The sequence below is a fragment of the Symsagittifera roscoffensis genome, chromosome 1 (genome assembly GCF_963678635.1).
Source record: "Symsagittifera roscoffensis chromosome 1, txSymRosc1.1, whole genome shotgun sequence".
Classification (NCBI taxonomy): domain Eukaryota; kingdom Metazoa; phylum Xenacoelomorpha; order Acoela; family Convolutidae; genus Symsagittifera; species Symsagittifera roscoffensis.
This window is the reverse complement of record NC_087062.1, coordinates 14,007,523-14,027,263: the sequence shown is the minus strand read 5'-3', so window position 1 is coordinate 14,027,263 and position 19,741 is coordinate 14,007,523. Positions and strand designations below refer to the sequence as shown.

Here is a 19,741-nt window from a genome sequence, read left to right as displayed (position 1 = left end):
ATTCTATGAGTTAACCACATCGGTCCTAACTCATCTGGTGCGACCATAAGTCTCGAATAAGACCTTAATAGCTTAGAGTTAACCAAATATAGATTAGAATTTAGACAAAACATTTTCAAAATTTTACATGATAATAACTTAATTGAAATGTCTCTACGACTCAATAGATCAGAGCCGATATTCCGAACAATACTAGAACTACCCGGTATTGGAAGAAGATCTCGGACAAAAGACGATATACGACTACGTAGAAACTTACCATTTAATTTTAGGGTTGTACGGCAAAAGCCAACACAAATTTTTATATTTAGAATCTTATTAGCAATGAATTTAGATTTTCATTTGCAAACATAAAATTTTGAAGTAAATCTTCATGATCATTTCAGGCGCTAAACAAAATTATTAATGTACAATAACGATTGATAAAAAGATCTCAGATCGTTCCCTTAATTTCTGCAGTATTATATAAAACATATTTGAAAAATATTTATTGAAAATAAAAATAAAAATTAGTAGCATGACAATAAATAGTTAGTAATCTTAAACCATCTTGTTGTTCCAGCTTCATCACCTAAACATAACAGCAATCATAAGCTCACGAACATCATTAAATAACTAAATCTTTTTATTAAATAAATTTAAACCATTTTAAATTTAAATTCACTTAATTTTAAAAATCAGATCATCAAGGCTTATCCTTGGATCTTAAAAAAATTTTTCTATCTCATTAAAATTAAAATCTGATCATCAAGGCCTATCCATGGATCAAAAAGAACAATTTTGTTCTCCCCCACACACTTAGCAAGTGTCTAACGACCTCAAACGTCGATTCACTATCCAACCTTTCCAAAAGACCCAGGACTAATAGAAATTTTTAAATAAAACCAACCATTCAAATTAAGTTAAACAGTGAAAAACTTCGGTTATTCATCCTTCACTTGAACCCTCCTCTTACCAGACCCAAGATAGATCTTAGACTTAGTAAGTTTAAAATAGTATCCAACGAACTTGATCTTTTAATTGAGCGTTCTAATTATACCTGAACCTTGTGGATCGATTTACTATTCTCCAACCCTTGAACACAATTACTACCCCTAAGTAAGATTAAGTAAGTTAACACCTTAACTGAGACTAGCCACGAGAAAGTAAAAAATCATTCTCCGGAATCGATATACTTTTCTCTCCAACCCTGAATAAAAGATCCAAGTTAAGCTAACCAAAAAATCGTAAGGACTAACAGTCTAGGAAAATAAAAATCACTAACAACTTCTTGCATCCCTCATCCTAAACCTTATGTCATTCAAAAATTTAGAAAAAAAGCAAACAATCGTTTTACACAATTGTGAAATAGATAACCAAAAGTACGATCTTGTAATCACTCCACATACACAAACAGCTGGATACATTCGAACAAAACGACAAACAATAAAAAGAAAAATTATAAACAAACAAAGACAAATCACACGAAAAAGATTTTCAAAAAATAGAAACGCATTTTCTGAATCAGAAGCCAACAGTTTAGACGAACTATACAAATTAAAAGAATCAATAAATAAAAATTGCCCCATTCATGATCAATTATATTTTTCCGACTCAGAAACAACTTCAAATTCATCAAAAAGAGGAAAAAGAAGAATAAAAAAGCAATATAAGCACAAACCAGTACACCTGTATAATTGGAATCAACCGATTAGACACATTGATAGCTATATAATAACAGTCATCAAACGAAAAAATGAGCCACACTCAAAGTGACGAAAGTCCAGATGAAGAAGCAGTTTTTCCCTTTCTTATAGATTGACTCGATGATAGAGGACAAACAAGATTTTTGTAAGAACTTACTCGTAAATTAGTTTGAACCAGGAATCAGGCCATGCAAAGCAGAATTCCCGGATGTAAAAATCAAAAGACAAATTATTGAACATTATTTGAAAGACATATGTAATCTAACACAACAATACGGAATCTACACCATCGAATTCAGCACACCAAATACAGCACATCGTAAATATGTAGTTCAAACTGACGATATTGAATTAGAATTTTAAAAAGTTTTCATAGAATATATCAAAAGCAAACAATATCATAATTCACAAAGAGCAAACTCCATATTCACTAACGAAGTTTTTGCAATAATATATAGTTATATATCTATATTAGAAAAAACAGAAGTTCAAAGTATATCACCAACCGAAACATCCAAACATACAAAAGTACGAAATGAAATCACAGTATTTTCAACATTTTTAGACATAATATGTGAAAATTTTATCAATAATGATGTCTCACAAAACACTAAACATGATTTACAAAAAATCGTCCAAACAACAGCAACAACTACACAACAAAGTATTTCACCAATACATCCCAATCTGACAACATCAAGAAATACAAATACATCGCTAACACAGGTAACCTTACAATCAACCGTTAAACCTTCGGTTGCTCCAAAATATTCACATATGGACTATCAAACGTATAGATCAATGACAATACCGTCAAAAACACGAAAAACGTTCACAAGAAACACGTTTGCAGAACACAATTATAATTATGCTCACCAATCAAAAACATATCAACCTCCCCGAAAAACTACACAAAGTTTAAATCACGTATTTTCTCATTATTGGAATCTTCCAAAAACATCGATCAATTCAGTAAATTTTCCAGATAATCCACAACCTACACAGGATTATAGTGGAAATTACCCATTTTTTCAACAAAATAAAAACAACAACATACACCATAAAACACAAACTATTTATCATCTGATGACGATGATTATCATCAACCAGATATTTTTGCACCATATACTAAAGAATATCGCACACAGAGACCGAGACAGTCTCAACCATCTCAAAATATGAAAATTTATCCCCAAAATCCAACAGATATACAAAATCCACAGCAAATGCATATACAAAACCCGTTTAACGCACAATCTTTTCAACCAATACAACCACAAAACCCAATGTTAATGCGTTCTTATCAACCAACCCAAATGCAAAATGAAATACCGCTTCCATATTACCTTCAGCAACATGAAATCACAAAAAATCAACTTTCAAATTTTTCACAAATGCCAAATGCCGCAAAATCACTACAGATGACTATGAATCCATACCTCATGGGTGGATCATCAATAACATCGAATAAATCATTAATGGTATTCACAGGAACAGACCCTGAATATTCTGTAGAAGATTATTTAAATGCAGTAACAGCAAATTGAATTTTAAATATAAGACCCTAACCAATTAATACGCCACTACATCAAAATTGGATACATAGACGCACAGCGTTAATACAAACAACACTAGATGGCGCAGCTCAAAAATGGTTTTCAGTATTACCCATAGAAATAAAATCAGACTGGAAAAGATTCACACAAGAATTTTCAAAAATGTTTGATTCTGAAAGAAACAAACAACATCAAAGAGTTTTATGCAACGAAATCCGCAGATTACCAAATGAAACAATTAAACAATTAGCAGTACGAATCGAAACACTAGTTCGAAAAGCATATTCACTTAATACACATGACTAGAAAAACACCAAAATGACGGAAATTTTAATGATGACCTTAACACCTCAATTAAGGAAAACAGCTATAAAAAAGAGAGCATCTCATCCTTCCTCAATTCGAGAACCAGATTTACATTTTCTAAAATTAGTAGATAAACTAGAACACGCAGAAATCACAATGAAACTCGAAGAAACAGAAAATCTAAAACTACAAAATGTTAATCGGATTGAAACAAATACCACACATATAAATAACATACAAGAATCAGACACAGACCTGATTGAAAAAATCACTGAAATACTAAATATCTACGAAAAACATCCAAACTTTAAAGGCAAACCATCTTTCAAAAATGGTGTAATTATTGCCGACGATACGGACACAGTATTTTCGAATGTAGACAAAAACAACAAAACAATCAGAATAAACCTCAAAAGCACAAAGAACCAAATAAATCATTCTATCAATACATGAAGAAAGACCAAAATCTACCAAACAAAAATATATATAGTAACAACAGTTCAGGAAAACCACTTACAAGCAACTCAAATTACACAAGAAATCAATCACAATATAACTCAAGTTATAGAGGTAGATCACCCGAACGAGGAAATACACGAAATTTCTCACAAAATAGATATAACCGATCGAATAGCCAAAATAACTAAAATAACTATTCACGATCGAATTCAAACACAACAGAATTTGTTTCTGGATCCAGTTCCCATTCAAACCCAAGGAATAGACACTATTCCAATAATCAATCATGAAACTCATCATACACCAGAAATAGAAACTATTCACATAATAGAAATAGAAGTTATTCAAACAATCGAAATCAGAATTACCCAAACAATAGATCAAGGAATAATTTATATAACAGATCAAATTATCACAGATCAAATAATAACTATCAAAACAGATCACGAAATAATTCACAAAATCGAAACTCAACTACAATAATCGATACAGAAACTATTCCCAGTCACCACATAGGAATAATAACCGTTATCCCGATTCTAAACATCGATACAGAAGTAGCACACCAAAACATCAAAGACACATTAATCAAGTGCAAACAAATGAAGAAACAACTTCAGACCCCCCAGGTATTGATGACACAGGAAGTAACGAATTACAATTAAATCATATAAATTGTGAATCATCAGATACTGAAAGTGATACAGATAATACCATCTCTGTAAATATGATAACAGTCGAAAACGACTATGAACCTATCATATATGAACAACCTTTCACTTCACATATATATGAAAATCAATTGGAACTCCTTCACAATTACTATATTGGACCCATCAATAATACACAAACTACACAAGAAGTAAACGAAATTAACACGGTAATTAAGCCCGATAAAAAAGATGAAACACAAGGCTCAAACACAAAACATATTTATCAAAATATACAAAAAGAACAACCAAGAGAAAAAAATTGGACAATTCCATTTCTCTTAGAGAGCCCAAGAAACAAAGAATTTCAACCACCAGATCTTGAAATTGATTTTTTAATTGACTCTGAAGCAGAATCAAATATAATTAATATTCCCACATGGAATGAAATCAAAACATTGCATCCAAACTTAACACCTCTCGAAACCTCTAGTAAATTAGCAACAGCACAAGGATCAACATTAGTAAATTATGGAAAAATCCAATTACTCCTTCTCCCCACAAGAACAATGGAACAAAACAAAATTTTGAACAAACCATTTAAACAAATATTTCATATTACTGATATTAAACACAAAATCATTGGCATACCATTTATATCTAAATATATACCAACAATCAACATCCTAAATTGTAAGATCCATATCAAAGATAAATACACAAAAACAAAAAATACAGCCCTAACATTCTTCCAAAGACTAAACAAACAACCACCATTCTTCTCAAAATTTTATCCCATTTACAATCAACAACAGAAACACCTGAAACCACTATCAGGAAATATATATAATTTTTCAATAAAACAAGTTCACCAGTATAACAAAAGTCAAAATAAACAACAACTTTTCATGTCAGACTTCGAAATTAAACCTATCCACAAATTTTTCAAAATTACTATCTCATCCATAAAATACTCGAAAAATATGAATTCCGACATCATTTCATTACACGTATATAACAATACACCATATCAAGTAACATTACCCTTAGAATTTTTAGGATATTGTGAAACAAATGCTACAATTTCACCTATAAATGAAGTAGCCTACCGCGTTAATAATATACTCCAATTATTAGATATTTGCCAATCAACAATTCTTGACGAAGAATTATCCATAAATAATATAGTAAGTAATGAAGAAAGAAACACAATTTATTTCACAAAAACACCATATTTTAAATCAACATTCAATATAACAAACTACACAAAAGAGCAACAAAAATTTTTAACAATGTTTAATTTCGAACATTCACAAATTACACAAATTGAATTTGATAAATTAGCAAAACAACTGTTAAAATATTCAACAGTCTATGCAACATCAAAATTGGACGTTGGAAAAATTAGTTCATCACTACACCTCCCGTTAAAACCTGACGCAGTTTTCAAAAAACAAAGAGCAAGTAAAGTACCGATTCACTTACATGACAAGGTAAACAGATTAGTTGACATTTTAGAACAATACGAAATTATCTCACCAGTAAATAAGGAAGATCAACCAAATGGTAACACTTTTATCAACCCTGTTATCATTCTATCAAAAGGTGAATCACTAAAAATAGTTTTAGACGCTAGATACCTCAATTCACTAAATGACGAATCAAAATGCAATTGGCCTGTTGAACCAATACAAGTTATCTTAACAAAGATAAATGGTAAATTTTTCACAAACGCAGATATGAATAGTGCTTGTAATCAAATGCCAATAGATGAACAATCACGACGTTTAACACAATTTGTTATTGGAAATCAACAATATGAGTTTAATCGCTTATTCTATGGAATATCCATAGGACCAGCAGCTTTTTCAGCTTTAATGAGTAAGATTTTTAGACCACTAATACTCAAGAAAAACGCAATCACATACTTAGATGATGTTTTTATGTAATCACAAACTAAAGAAGAAATGTTTACAGTTTTAGAACAGTATCAAAAAATACTTCAGAACGAAAATCTGAAGGCAGCCCCCGATAAATCACACTTCTTTCTAACACGCGTTAAATTTTCAGGACATAAAATAGAACGAGAAACTATCACTCCATTAAAATCACGCATTGACGCCATTCAAAATTTTTAGCCACCTACAAATAAAAAGAAAATCAAGAATTCCTTGGAATGTTAAATTTCTTAAGTAAATAAGTTTACAAAATGCAATTATACTTAAGACCCCTCTATAACATCCTCAGACAACAAAATAATTTTGAACGGACCACTGAACATCAAACACGATTTGAAGAAATTAAAAAGCTTTTAACAGAACAAATTTCAAACACAATTCCAGATCCAAATCAACCATTCTATGCAATGTGCGATGCTTCAATTTTTGGCATCGGCGCAGCATTGCTACAATCACATAGTGGAACAAATAAAATGAATCTTATATCAGCAAATTCACGATTATTCACACAAGCAGAGCTACGACTCTCAACTCTAATGAGAGAATGTACAGCTAAAATTTATACACTATAATTATACACTATAATTTGTACAGCTATAACTTATACACAGAATATGAATTTCTGATACTTGGATCAAAACACCCAACAGTTCTATTCACAGATCACAAACCAATTATATTTCTCTTTACACAAAAGTCAAATCCAAATCATAGAGTTTATAGATTTCAACTAATTCTAATGAAATTTCCAAACCTACATATAGTTTGGACAGCAGGAAAAAATCTTGCGTTACCAGAAACATTAAGTCGAAATACGCCACCCGAATTACTTACACGAAAACTACAGTTGAAATACCACAAAATATTAAATTTTATCTCGCAAAAGATGAAACATCACCCCGACTAGAATGCAAATATGCAGTAAAAACTGACATTGATCAATCACAGATAAATAATCTACAACATTTTCCACTCTACTTAGATTGCCAAAATAATCACTACGAAGTTGATGTACTAGGCACATCCACTTTTAAACCAATTCCTTACTCACAATGGATAAAAAATAATACTCAACAAAAGAAAATTAAACAACACTCGCATAAAAAAGACCTTTTTCCATTAATTGAAAAAGAAAATTTAACCGATAAAATAAATTTATCAGGACCACAAACAAATGATTCAAAATACACAATAAATCAAGTTTTTGACCTCCATGACCCACTTGACACAATTCCCTTATCAAAACTAGAAGTTGACAATTTTTTTCTCCCTCCAACAAATAAAATTACATTTGAAACTTTTAAAACAATATCAAAATCTCGACCCAGTAATTAGACAACTAAAATCATGGCACAAATACAAAACTAAGCCTGTAAAAGCAGATACCACAATTTTAGGAAATAAAACACTCCTCCGATACTTTCGAACATTTAATAACACAACAATTAATGAAAATACAGATCTTTTAGAATATCAATTATATAATTCTAAAGTTCCCTGTCTTCCTTTAAGTATGATATTAAGAGCTTTTAATATCTCACATACACAAAATACTAAAGGACACTCCGGATCAGAAAAAACATACTCGAACTTTACACAAAATTTTTATTTCCCAAATGCACCAATTTGGATAAAAGTATTATGCAATGATTGTATAATATGTCAATTGAACAAACCTTATCCAAATCAAAAACAAATAGCGCAAAAACAAGATTTTAAAGGACAAAGTTTATAATTTAACCATCGCATTTCATTCGATACAAAAGGACCAATTTCACCATCCTCTGAAGGAAACTCTTACATTATGGTTATTGTTGACGCATTCACACATTATGTAGCACTCAACCCAGTACCACATTGTAATGCTTATTATGCTTACACAACGCTTTATGAACATTGGATAGCTAAACTCGGATTACCCGAAATCTTAGTTACAGACAACGGTACAGAATTCATAAATAATGAAATCATCACACTATGCCACTTATATAACATCAAACATAAACCACGTACATCTCATGCACCTTGGACAAACGGTTTAATCGAAGGTATGAACCGTTCACTACAAGAATATCTCCGATGTATCATAAATGGAAATGATACAAAATACACAAAATGGTCAGCAGATGTAAAATTATTTCCCTTAGCATATAATTCACAAATCACGACAACTTTAGGAATGTCACCATACGAAATGTTTTTTAATCAAAAGCCACGTAAACCAATTATGTTTACAGCAAATGCCCATAAAACTGCACAAAGTTATTGCCAACCAAATAAAGACACAATATGTTAAAACCTACCTTTACACACACATGATGGAGATCATTTTCATCACCCACAAATTCTTAAATTAGCCTCCGGCACACACCGAATGGATTTTAAATAGAGATAAAAAACACAATGAAATTTACCAAAAAATCAACAAAGAAATTGTTACAAAGGCAAAACATTAACGACCAAATTAATTCACGCTTTACACCAGCCACAGATTTAAAAATTGGAACATTTGTCTTAATATCTAACTTTAATACGCAAATCTCTAAAAAATTACAACCCCTTCGAAAAGGACCATACCAAATAATTGCCAAACCCACTGACGTAACGTATAAACTTACAGATTCAACTAAAAAGAAATTGTTCAACATCGTAACAATCTATTGCCCTACTACCCAAAAGAATACGCACTACGCGAATTAACTCAGTTATATCCTTTCACAGGTTTAGAAGTTATTCAAAATCATCCACATACAGAAAAAGAAATAAATGAACAAGACAACGTTCATCATGAAAATCAAAATCAAAAACAAACTAAAACTAAAACAATCAAAAAATACCAGACCCAAAAATACCTCTAAAAGAAAGAAAGAACAGGAAAAGGATAGAAAAAATTTTACCACAAGAACAAAAAGAAAAATCAGAACATAGAGAATCATCACGACTTAGAAATCAACCACGTAAAAATTACAAAACATTCATTCCGCAATCTAAAATATTAAAGAAAGTTGAATTTCAAAAACAACTTTGATTTTAAAGATTAATAATTTTTACGCCTCTAAATCATTTTGAACTTTCATTTTTTAAGAAAACATGCTGATAAATACGCAACAATTCTAGTTCAGATTCAGCCAATAGGATTCCCTAAAACCGGTCACCTTCTATATCTCTAACACCAACCTATTAGCCGAAAGATATTGAACTCCAGGCATATCTATAACTATAACTTTACAACCTCCAGGTCAAAAACAAGCAACTCGCTAAAACTTGACAATTAAAATAAATACCACCATAATATTACAACCCTCCCCTATCTAATATTGCAAAGATCAACAATATTTTCCCAACTCAGACCTCAAAAACCCTCCAACCAAAAATGGCGAATTAGCCTAAAGTAAAAAAGGACCATAATCATTTGGCCTAAAGTACAAATATTTCAAAAATACCCCAGATCACCCGACAAATAAAAATAAAGCAAAGAAGACCTCCTCCCGAACACCACAAAAATAGCCCCCAACAATTTTTCACAAAACTCAACCTACTTGTCAAAAAACCAATAAATAATCCGACCACACTTGAATCTCGCCCCAAACAACAAAAAATATTCGACGAAGAAATCATTTCTTAAATGCTCTTCTCTCAATCAGTCAATATTTTAAAAAATATAATCTTAAATCTTTTAATAAAATTTTTCACACTATTCAAACTTTTGTTCATATTTTTATTCGATACTTTTGAAGCTTTTATAATCATTTTAATAATTTTTTGCAATATTTTTTAAATTTTCTACTCCCTATTTGAAATATATCTCCAACTTTCCCAAATCATTGATCATATTCACAGGTACGATAATTCAAAGTCTATTTAAATAATACGAACAATTTTTAGTAGAACAGATATTTTTTTACTATTTGTAATTTTCGTCAAATTTTTATCATCCCTAATACTGACAATGTGCAAATGTGTAAAAAAGGCAATAGTCACATTCGCCTTAGCAACAATCCTTTTAATTCTTTTCATCGAAGAATACTACAATAAACATAAATCTCCCACTAGAAAAAATCAATCGGACACGTTTCAAAAATTGCTAACCAACAATCACAAAATCAGTCTTCACCGACATCATCCCAAGAAAACCCAGTAATACCCACAACTACCCAAAATCCCCAAACCTCCACACGAATTTCTTTTCAAGATAACCAATACATTTTTGAAGAACGACACGCTCGCTTATCCGAACCATTAGAACCAGTTCAGCGACAGGCACCCCTAAGTGAACCAACATATAATTTGTACCCCAGATTACCACAGGACTTAAACAGATTAATAAACATTAGTCAAAATCAAAATACAGTCGAAACAAATAGACAGATTATACATCCACGAAGAAATAGAAGTTTTCAAACCCCTAGAGTTCATTTTGATAGACCCCAGTCACCAACACCAACTTCAGAAATTTCAAGTAGTACATTGCCAGAAACTCCCACACTACTTTCACAACATAGCACCTCAAATATACCCTCAGAATACTTAGGTTCAACACAAACATCTGAACAAATACGTGAAAATCCCTTTAATCCCCCAATCCCACCGCACGACTACCATATTGGGCAACACACTCATATACACAAGATGAACCAAACTTAGTGAATGATCCAATAGATATTTCTACGGATACAACACTATCATCGCTACCAGAAACATTATCACTACCGTCAACACCATCATTAAGTCAAATCTCACCGACGCTTTTCCCTCTAAATTTTCCAAATAACCTCGACGCTAGATATCGAGAACAATCATCAACAAATATCCCTTTACGACTAGATTGGAATACATTCGTAGCACCCCCACCATTTTTTGGACAACATCAAGATAGTAACCGACTCCACAGTTGGGCACTCAACAGACTATAATATAGACAAGATATCCACGAAGATATTCGTGAACACAATATTCAAATACTTTAACAAAATAGTCTCCAATTAAAATTTGAAATCACGATAAAACTTAACAATATTGTTCAACATCCCTACCCATTAAATCCACCAAATATAACAGCTCAATCGCTACCACCACCATTTATAACAACTGAAGTAATATATAAATACGATAGATATACAAAAACACAATTGGTTACATCACATTTTATAACCCATACTCAAGATTATCATACACATGTATATTCTAAAAATATTAACATTTCAACACATCTTTTTTTAAATATTTTCCGACCAAAACACAAATCCTTCTCGCACAGGACCCCAGGATTTACTAGTAACACACTATGATTGTGAAGAAAACGAACAAAAAACACTACACAAATATGCAATAAATCAAGTATCACAATGCGAAACAGAACCACAAGCTATAGAAATTACAAATGTAAAAGGAACATTGTATTCAAAAGCCCGAGCAACAACAGTCACAGGATATAAATTTACAGCAACATTTTCCGAAAAGAAAGTACACTGTTCACAAGTTTCCAATGGAAACAAGAACCGACTTGATCACGAATCATTTTATCAAAGTAATTTAGAACGACTTTTACATCTAAATCCCGATGATTGTAAAAACAAACTACTCAGACTAAACATCACAAGAAATAAAAACACAGACAGAAAAATAATAAATTTTCAAGTCTTTGCCGATTTTGTACATCAAGCAGAACTTTAACGATATCAAGGACATATAAAATTAGACGAAAAATACCCATACAACGGCGCACACGGAAGATTAACTTACGACATACACGATAAACACTGGATACCACACATTGGAATAAATGAACCCTCAAACTGCAAAGCAGACACAAAAAATAAAGGATATCAAGAAATAATGTTTTTCGATTGGAAAATACAACTCGAAAAAGTACAACTCACACGAGATTTATCTGATAACACAATGATATATCAAGGAGTTAGATTGCCTTGCAAAAAAGATCAAGGTTATTGTGACCCTGCGACAAGGACCCAAGCAACAATTGTTTGGTTTCCCGAAGATACATGCACAACACTTCAAGTAGCAAAAATACACGCCCGAATGATAAAATTTCATGAAAAAAATTTTATAGAATCAATTCCATACCAACAAGTAAACCCATCCCGAAAACAAAGTAATGATTTTAGAAATATCCATGACATAGAAAATAAATTAACACGTTTCCAAATCTATCAAGAAACAGAATTTGCATGTAAATTTAGAAATCCACTTTATAAGACACAATACTCTAAAATACTTGTCGAATACGAAAAAGGTTTCGACATGACCACTTGAAAAATAAAATTTAACCCTAATGCCACAAGTCATCCTCTAAATGAAGGAACATCATACATCCCAGGAAACTTTCAAAAAAAACACAGGTCAACCTGGTGGAAAACTGAAACCATATGACAGTAAAAGCACACGTTTACAAGAACTATCACTAATGAATAGCACCTATTTCGGAATATTCATTACAATATCCACTTAGATATGAAGTTAGACTACACAATTAGTCGAATTTTTCAAGAAATGTCACTTTCTGAATTAGAAACACTTCATCAACTATGCGAAATGGAAAGAACACAAATCCTACAATCACTCGCACTAGCAGTACTAAAAATATCTTACGCAGGATACTTATTATCAGGAAACAGATCAAATTTTCTAGATTACGAAGGAAATATTTTTTGGTTTTATGCTTGCACCAAAAAAGTATCACCACTATATGTTTTTGAAGACAAACGTTGTTATAAAAGAATCCCTATATTCTATAAAAAATAAAGTACACTTTGTCGACACACTTTCAAGACGAACATATTTTTGGGATATCGCAGTCCCACTTGGATCAGAAAATAGCCACAATGTAGTACAATTAAATCCTGATGAAGATAAATACTTTCTACTTACACCATACCCTAGATTAATGCAATCACTCAAAAAAATTTTGCCCGAAAGCATCAGAGCCATTGCCCGTAATCCAAATATTGATTTACAGTCAATTGGAATATATTCTAAATCTGATTTACAACACCACATTAGAACACAACATTTTCAGGATACATTAACACAAATGGACACAATACAAAGACAATCGATTGACCAGAATTTAAGAAAACTTGCCGAAACCGCAGGATTCGCAGACATTTATGCACAAGATTATAGCGGATATTTTAAAGACATTAAAGACTACATATATTTAAACGGTGAAAAATACAGACCACAAGATATTTCACCTACAAATATTTTCAGTTTTGTCACCTTAAAAAACGAAATTCCAGCTTTTCTAGGATGGCCCTATTACATCTTAGAAAAATTAACTATCTTATACGCCATGTTTAATTTTATAGGATTTCTTTTCTCACTCTTAAAAGGAATCTATAACACATGCGCTATACACGCACAAGTAAACCGACAAGCAAGTGTAGCACGTATACTATTTGCAGGATTTTTTGCAATTTTTTCATCATCAATAAACAAAATACTTCTAGATGCACAAATAAAAGATTACAACACAAAAATATCCACAAGACAAAACACTTACGACGAAGAACACAATAAAATAGAAATAACACCTACCGCACCACAGTTGCCACCCCTACCACAAAATCATCCATTATCATTAATTCCCCGTAATTTCCGAAACCTAGCAATCACAAATAATCCAAATTCTAGACCAAATACAACACAAAGCCCCATCCAACATATAATGACACATCATTCACAAAATGATTATACATACGAACAAATTATAGAACAACCCCACACAACCACTTTTCAGTCTCAACATAATCATTTTTTTAGCCCACGATGAGCCGACAACTTGGATCCCTCCATCGCTCAAATTCCCATCCAGCCAACCTCCAAACTCAAATCCCAATAATCCCACTTTTTGCTTTCCCATCACCCGATTTTCCGATTATTAATATATCATCAAGCACGAATTCTGATACTAACTCAGATATTTCAGTTTTACATTCTATCTCACAATTTAATAACTCTAATGTAGAAACCCCCGACGAATTTGCAGACTCCGAACAATCTCCCTCTAATTATACCCAGACCAACTCCTCAGTTTTTTCTATACCCCCTTTTCAACCAATCCTATCAAATCATCCACTCCCATCCATTTCCACTCCTTCTTATGCTTCTCAAGTTACCCCAACCTATTCTCCACTTCATTCCGACAGATCATATAATAATTCCCCAGATACCCCCCAAATTTCCCAGGAGCTCGATAATTTTATTACCTTACAACAACAATTAATACACTCCAACACCCTCACAATACATCAACTATCATCCACAATAACATCCTCAAATCCACCTACTCCTAAACCCTCCTCAGCTTACACTCCATCATTAGCACAATCATCCACATCCACCGAAACACCTATTAGCACTCACCGAGCTTATCGCACCTTTAAACGAAAATTTCCAAATCACCCATTCCCAACCAAACCCGGAACAGCCCGCGAATATATTAATCACCCGCACACACCAACACGAAAAATTTTCTTGAAATCACCTTACCCTCATTTCCGCAATATACATTAAATACACCTAATAATACTAATGATACACGCAATTTTGTAGATGAACACGTTTTAGTGCCAACACTTCATTGGACAGCTTATTATAATTTTACTAACCCCCTTTGCCTACCACTAGCTAATACTCATGACAGCATAGAAAAGAACAAAAACATGTTATATAGACTCACCACAACACTAACACCTCGACAATTTACTTACGTTGGATATAAAAAATTACTAAAAACATTCACTGCACCCCGAGCTAACGAATTTGCAATAGAATAAAACGATCATAATATCATCCGCCCTAATCAAGATCAATTTTTAGATGAAGACCGCTTCGCAAACCCGCCAATAACAAAAAAAATTTCATCAAAACATCATACGTATTCGCACTTAATATTTTTGATAGAAAGTATGACCACATTATTTCAGAATTACTAGCTGATATTCAAGCATACGAGAGCTTCTATGATAAATTTCAGTTATTTTCACTAACCTTTCACTTTCTTTCACCACAGGAACGCGATTTGCGCTGTTCCCACGATATTATGTTACGCACTAAACAAACGCACACATACACATAGTATCGTTTTATACAAAATCATTTTGATTTGCACACCCCGTCAAGACAACCTCACCATCGTTTTCAGTTTCTAAACTCAAAGTACACGTCACCATTTTTTCTTAATTTTACATATTGCATTAAAAATACTAACCTCCACGGCATCCTCCGCAACTATGACCCAGTTACCCAAATGTATATATTCTGTCCCATCACGAAGACCTTCAATGCCGAAGAATCCAGACCCTTCCTTATCCCGCATGAATTTATCCAGCCTATTGAAATACCCATATTAGAATTCATTCACAATACTAAATATAATCATAAAGTATATAACCTCATCCAAAACACACCTTACGAGTTTGCAGTAGGCACCGAAGAACTAAACACCCTTAAAGCACTACAATTGCTTTGGCCACTGCTACAAACTAAAAACATCATACGCATACTAGCCAAATTACTAACAACATCAGATATGATTCACGACATCTTCCCCCACGGCTTTTTCCCCAGAAGATTAAGGTAAGTATAATTTGAAATAAATTTAACTAATAAATTTAAACTTGTACTAACCATTTTCTATCATTGTTTGATTTATATTTTTAGTCTTCACACCACGATCATCTACAAAAAAGAAAAGAAAATTAAAAATACAAATTTGTTAAATCATCTTAAAACTCATTAATTTCTTGCACTAAATAATGTAGTAAAATTCATACCAAATGTAGTAATTTTATTTATAAATTATTTCCCCATGAAGCAGTAAACTTAGTTACGATGAAAATTTATAATTTTAAATTTCCCCAAAACGCAGTAAAATTCAAATTCTATGCAATAAATTGATAAAATGAGAAAGCAGTACTAACCTTTTCAATATTTTCATTCACTCGCACAAGAACTTTATGCAAACTCGCACAGCTCGCCCACAAAGAATTGTTCAAATAATGGTTTTAATTTTCAAGCTTTCACTATCAACAACTCTAACACACGATAACAAGTTTCAAATTTTCCTTTAACCCGGTTGGAAAGGAATTATATACTAAACCAAACTAACCAACGCAGCTTACTAAACACCACAAATCATAAAATAACAGCATGACTAAGAAAAGAAAACCAACGGTACCCAAACTGGATTAACCCAGTTTAAAACTGGATAATTTATTCTTTTGACGACTATTATAAAGTCTAAAAAAGAAATCATAAAACACAAAAAAAGTCGCAAGACAAACCCATACCAAAAACAATTTGATTTTTGAAAAAAGGACACAATTAAAGTATAATGAGAAAGACCAACATAAACCCAACATAAAACGTTATCACATAACAGGACCTCTCAAAGAAAGAGCATGAAATCATACTCCCACTCCTGGCCTAACCCACCAGAGAGGACGTCCTGAGCATGCTCTATAGCCGGCCTAACCCACCGCGCTACGTCCACGCTTTGTGACCACACTCCTATTTTTAATAAGAGGTACTCAAGGGTGAGTAAATCTTCAAAATAACCAAACTAAAACAAAACGCTTTTGTGAAAACGACTAACTAAATTCATGATTAAAAAACCGAATTAACATAATTTCATAAAAGGTAAATCATACTTTGCAGTATATAGATCATACACAACAACAAAGACAAACATCCAAAGACTAGATGATCCCATCACACTCGAACAAGAGAATGGCAAAACACAACCGACATGCCGTCCACAGTCACAACTCAAAGGATTTAGAGTACGACTTGACTTCGCAGAAAAGGACTTCATTGAACTAGAACAATGACCACCTCGATGTTCAAGAATACGTACAGATCCGAGTTACAAGGCATCCCTTCCACACACGATCTTCACGCCATTCCCAGACGAGGCTGCACACAAAACAGTTCTCTAGTAATACAGAAAAACCTGACATAGCAAACCATTTTGAAATCGGATTGATTTCATTGGGGATCACAGTCGTTGTCGAATGACGACGTAACAATTTCCTATCCATAATTCCAGCGTCCTGGAACGTTCTTCTTCAAGAGGAACCGGATAAGAAAATGATGTTCGCCAAATACCAACATTCATCATCCATCCTTCAAATTGCAGAGAAGAAAGATAGTTCTAAAAAACTCTGTAAACCCTGGATGAGTGGAACCTGATCTAAACTACAATTTATTATTGGATAAATTAGATATTTTACCACTGTAAAATATTTAATATTAACCAATCATAATCCATCCAACTAACAACCCACTTATTTGTAAGTGCTGAAATTACTTGTAATTTCAGCACCAGAGAGATTTGAATTTAACTTAGAAATTAGTTACCTCTCCAAGAGAACTTCAGCAGTTGCAATAAGCCAGTATACTCTAGATCTATTGAGCCTAGCAGAGACTAGTTAAACACCCTGAGACTAGTAGATATAAGAGTAAGATTAGGATCGGTATTAGACTAAGAAGTTGCACGAATCTATCCGGCCGAAAATAAGACAGCGTGACGAGCAGACGGTGTACCCTATCCGAAATTACTCTATGAGTTAACCACATCGGTCCTAACTCAATTGACAGGTACTTTTCAATTTCACCAACAATCTAACATATGTGTTTGCTCCAAAAATCCGTGACAAAAAATACCAGTAAAAATGCCTCCCAACCATAAAGTTGTGGCTTAAAAATCGACTGTCCGTTTTGATTTCCAAGATGACCTCTTGTAAATAAACCATAGCTTAGTTAAGCTTAAAAGTTAAGCATCCGGGTTTTGCCTGCGCCTGATTTGAATCAACAATCAGCTTCCACGAAGAAAATCCAAAAAGAAGTTTCTTCCCGTCCGCTGTTAACTTATGCCTTCTTCTTCACGGGTTAATCAAAGTTTCTAATCATACAGTTTTCAGAAATGATTTTTCCGAAAAGCGTTTTCTCCTTAGTTCAAAAATATATATATTTTTGTCTTCGCTCAATATAACCAAGAACAGTAACTTCTAAATGACTAGTAATTGTCTACTCGTACATGGCTAGTAATTGGCGGTTGAAATCTGTTGACTGTTTTTTTTCTGACAGATAAAAGTTGATCTTGCCATAGAAAATGAAAAATAATAAATCAGTGTTCACACAAGATTCATTGTCAACTTGTGGATATTTGTATGAAAAAGTCAGCGTGGACTACATAATAGAGCAAATGCACATTTTTTTTCGGAAACTATGTTTAAGAATCGAAGTGGCTTTGCTACTAAAAAACTTTTGGCCCTGAGGTTTAGAAATTTTACTCTGGCATTTTTAGCGATGTAACAAATGCTTGTCTGTCACACAATTTCAATATATATGGAATTGTATGATAAGCATTTTTCTTGTATGGAGGTCAACCCGGGTTCATGATCATCATGTATCCCACGTACATCCTATACTTCACGCATTTTCATCAGATTTGCGGTGGTTTCAAAATGAGTAGTTTTATAATATCTAAAAATTTCATTAAAAAAATAAGTCTGAATGCTCGATTTATGTTTTAAAAAATTGAACTGTTTTGACAAACAATTAGTCTTCTTCCTACTCATTTGCAATTACTGGCGTGATTTCTGATTCTCGAAGTTATTATTACAAAAACAAAGTTTGTGTTTTATTACCAGTCTACTTTCTCTATAACAACTCTGTCTGGGGGTTGTGATAACTATAAAAAAGCGATGGGAGCTTGATCTCCCACTTTTACAATTTCATTTTCCAGCTCTGTTTACCGCTCTTTGCTTGTTTTGTGAAAAGCAGCTTAACCTTTTTCAATTTTTTGTTCAAGTCAATTCGAGATTTTTGCGTTTTGATTTTTCTATTCTCCGTCATTTTTTGATGCCTCGCAATGATTGGTATTGGAGTTTTATTAGAAAATTGCTACGAGTGGTAACCCCAAACATGACATGAAATGAAAAATTGTTCAAACTGAACTGAATCTCAGTAGTAATATAATGTTTCATTATATAAACAAACCTCCAAAGAAGTATATAAAAATGTCTTGACTAATCAAAGATGTTTGAATTCATAGAAATTGGAGGAAGTTAAAAAAAATAAATTGAATTAAGTTCAAATTG

The 19,741-nt window shown here is 32.6% G+C and overlaps 1 protein-coding gene across 1 annotated transcript in view; it reads right to left on the bottom strand.

Moving 5' to 3' along the window:
* The window catches only part of LOC134847324 (uncharacterized), a 107,395-nt gene that overhangs the window by 17,726 nt on the left and 69,928 nt on the right, over positions 1–19,741 (bottom strand). The window lies entirely within an intron of this gene.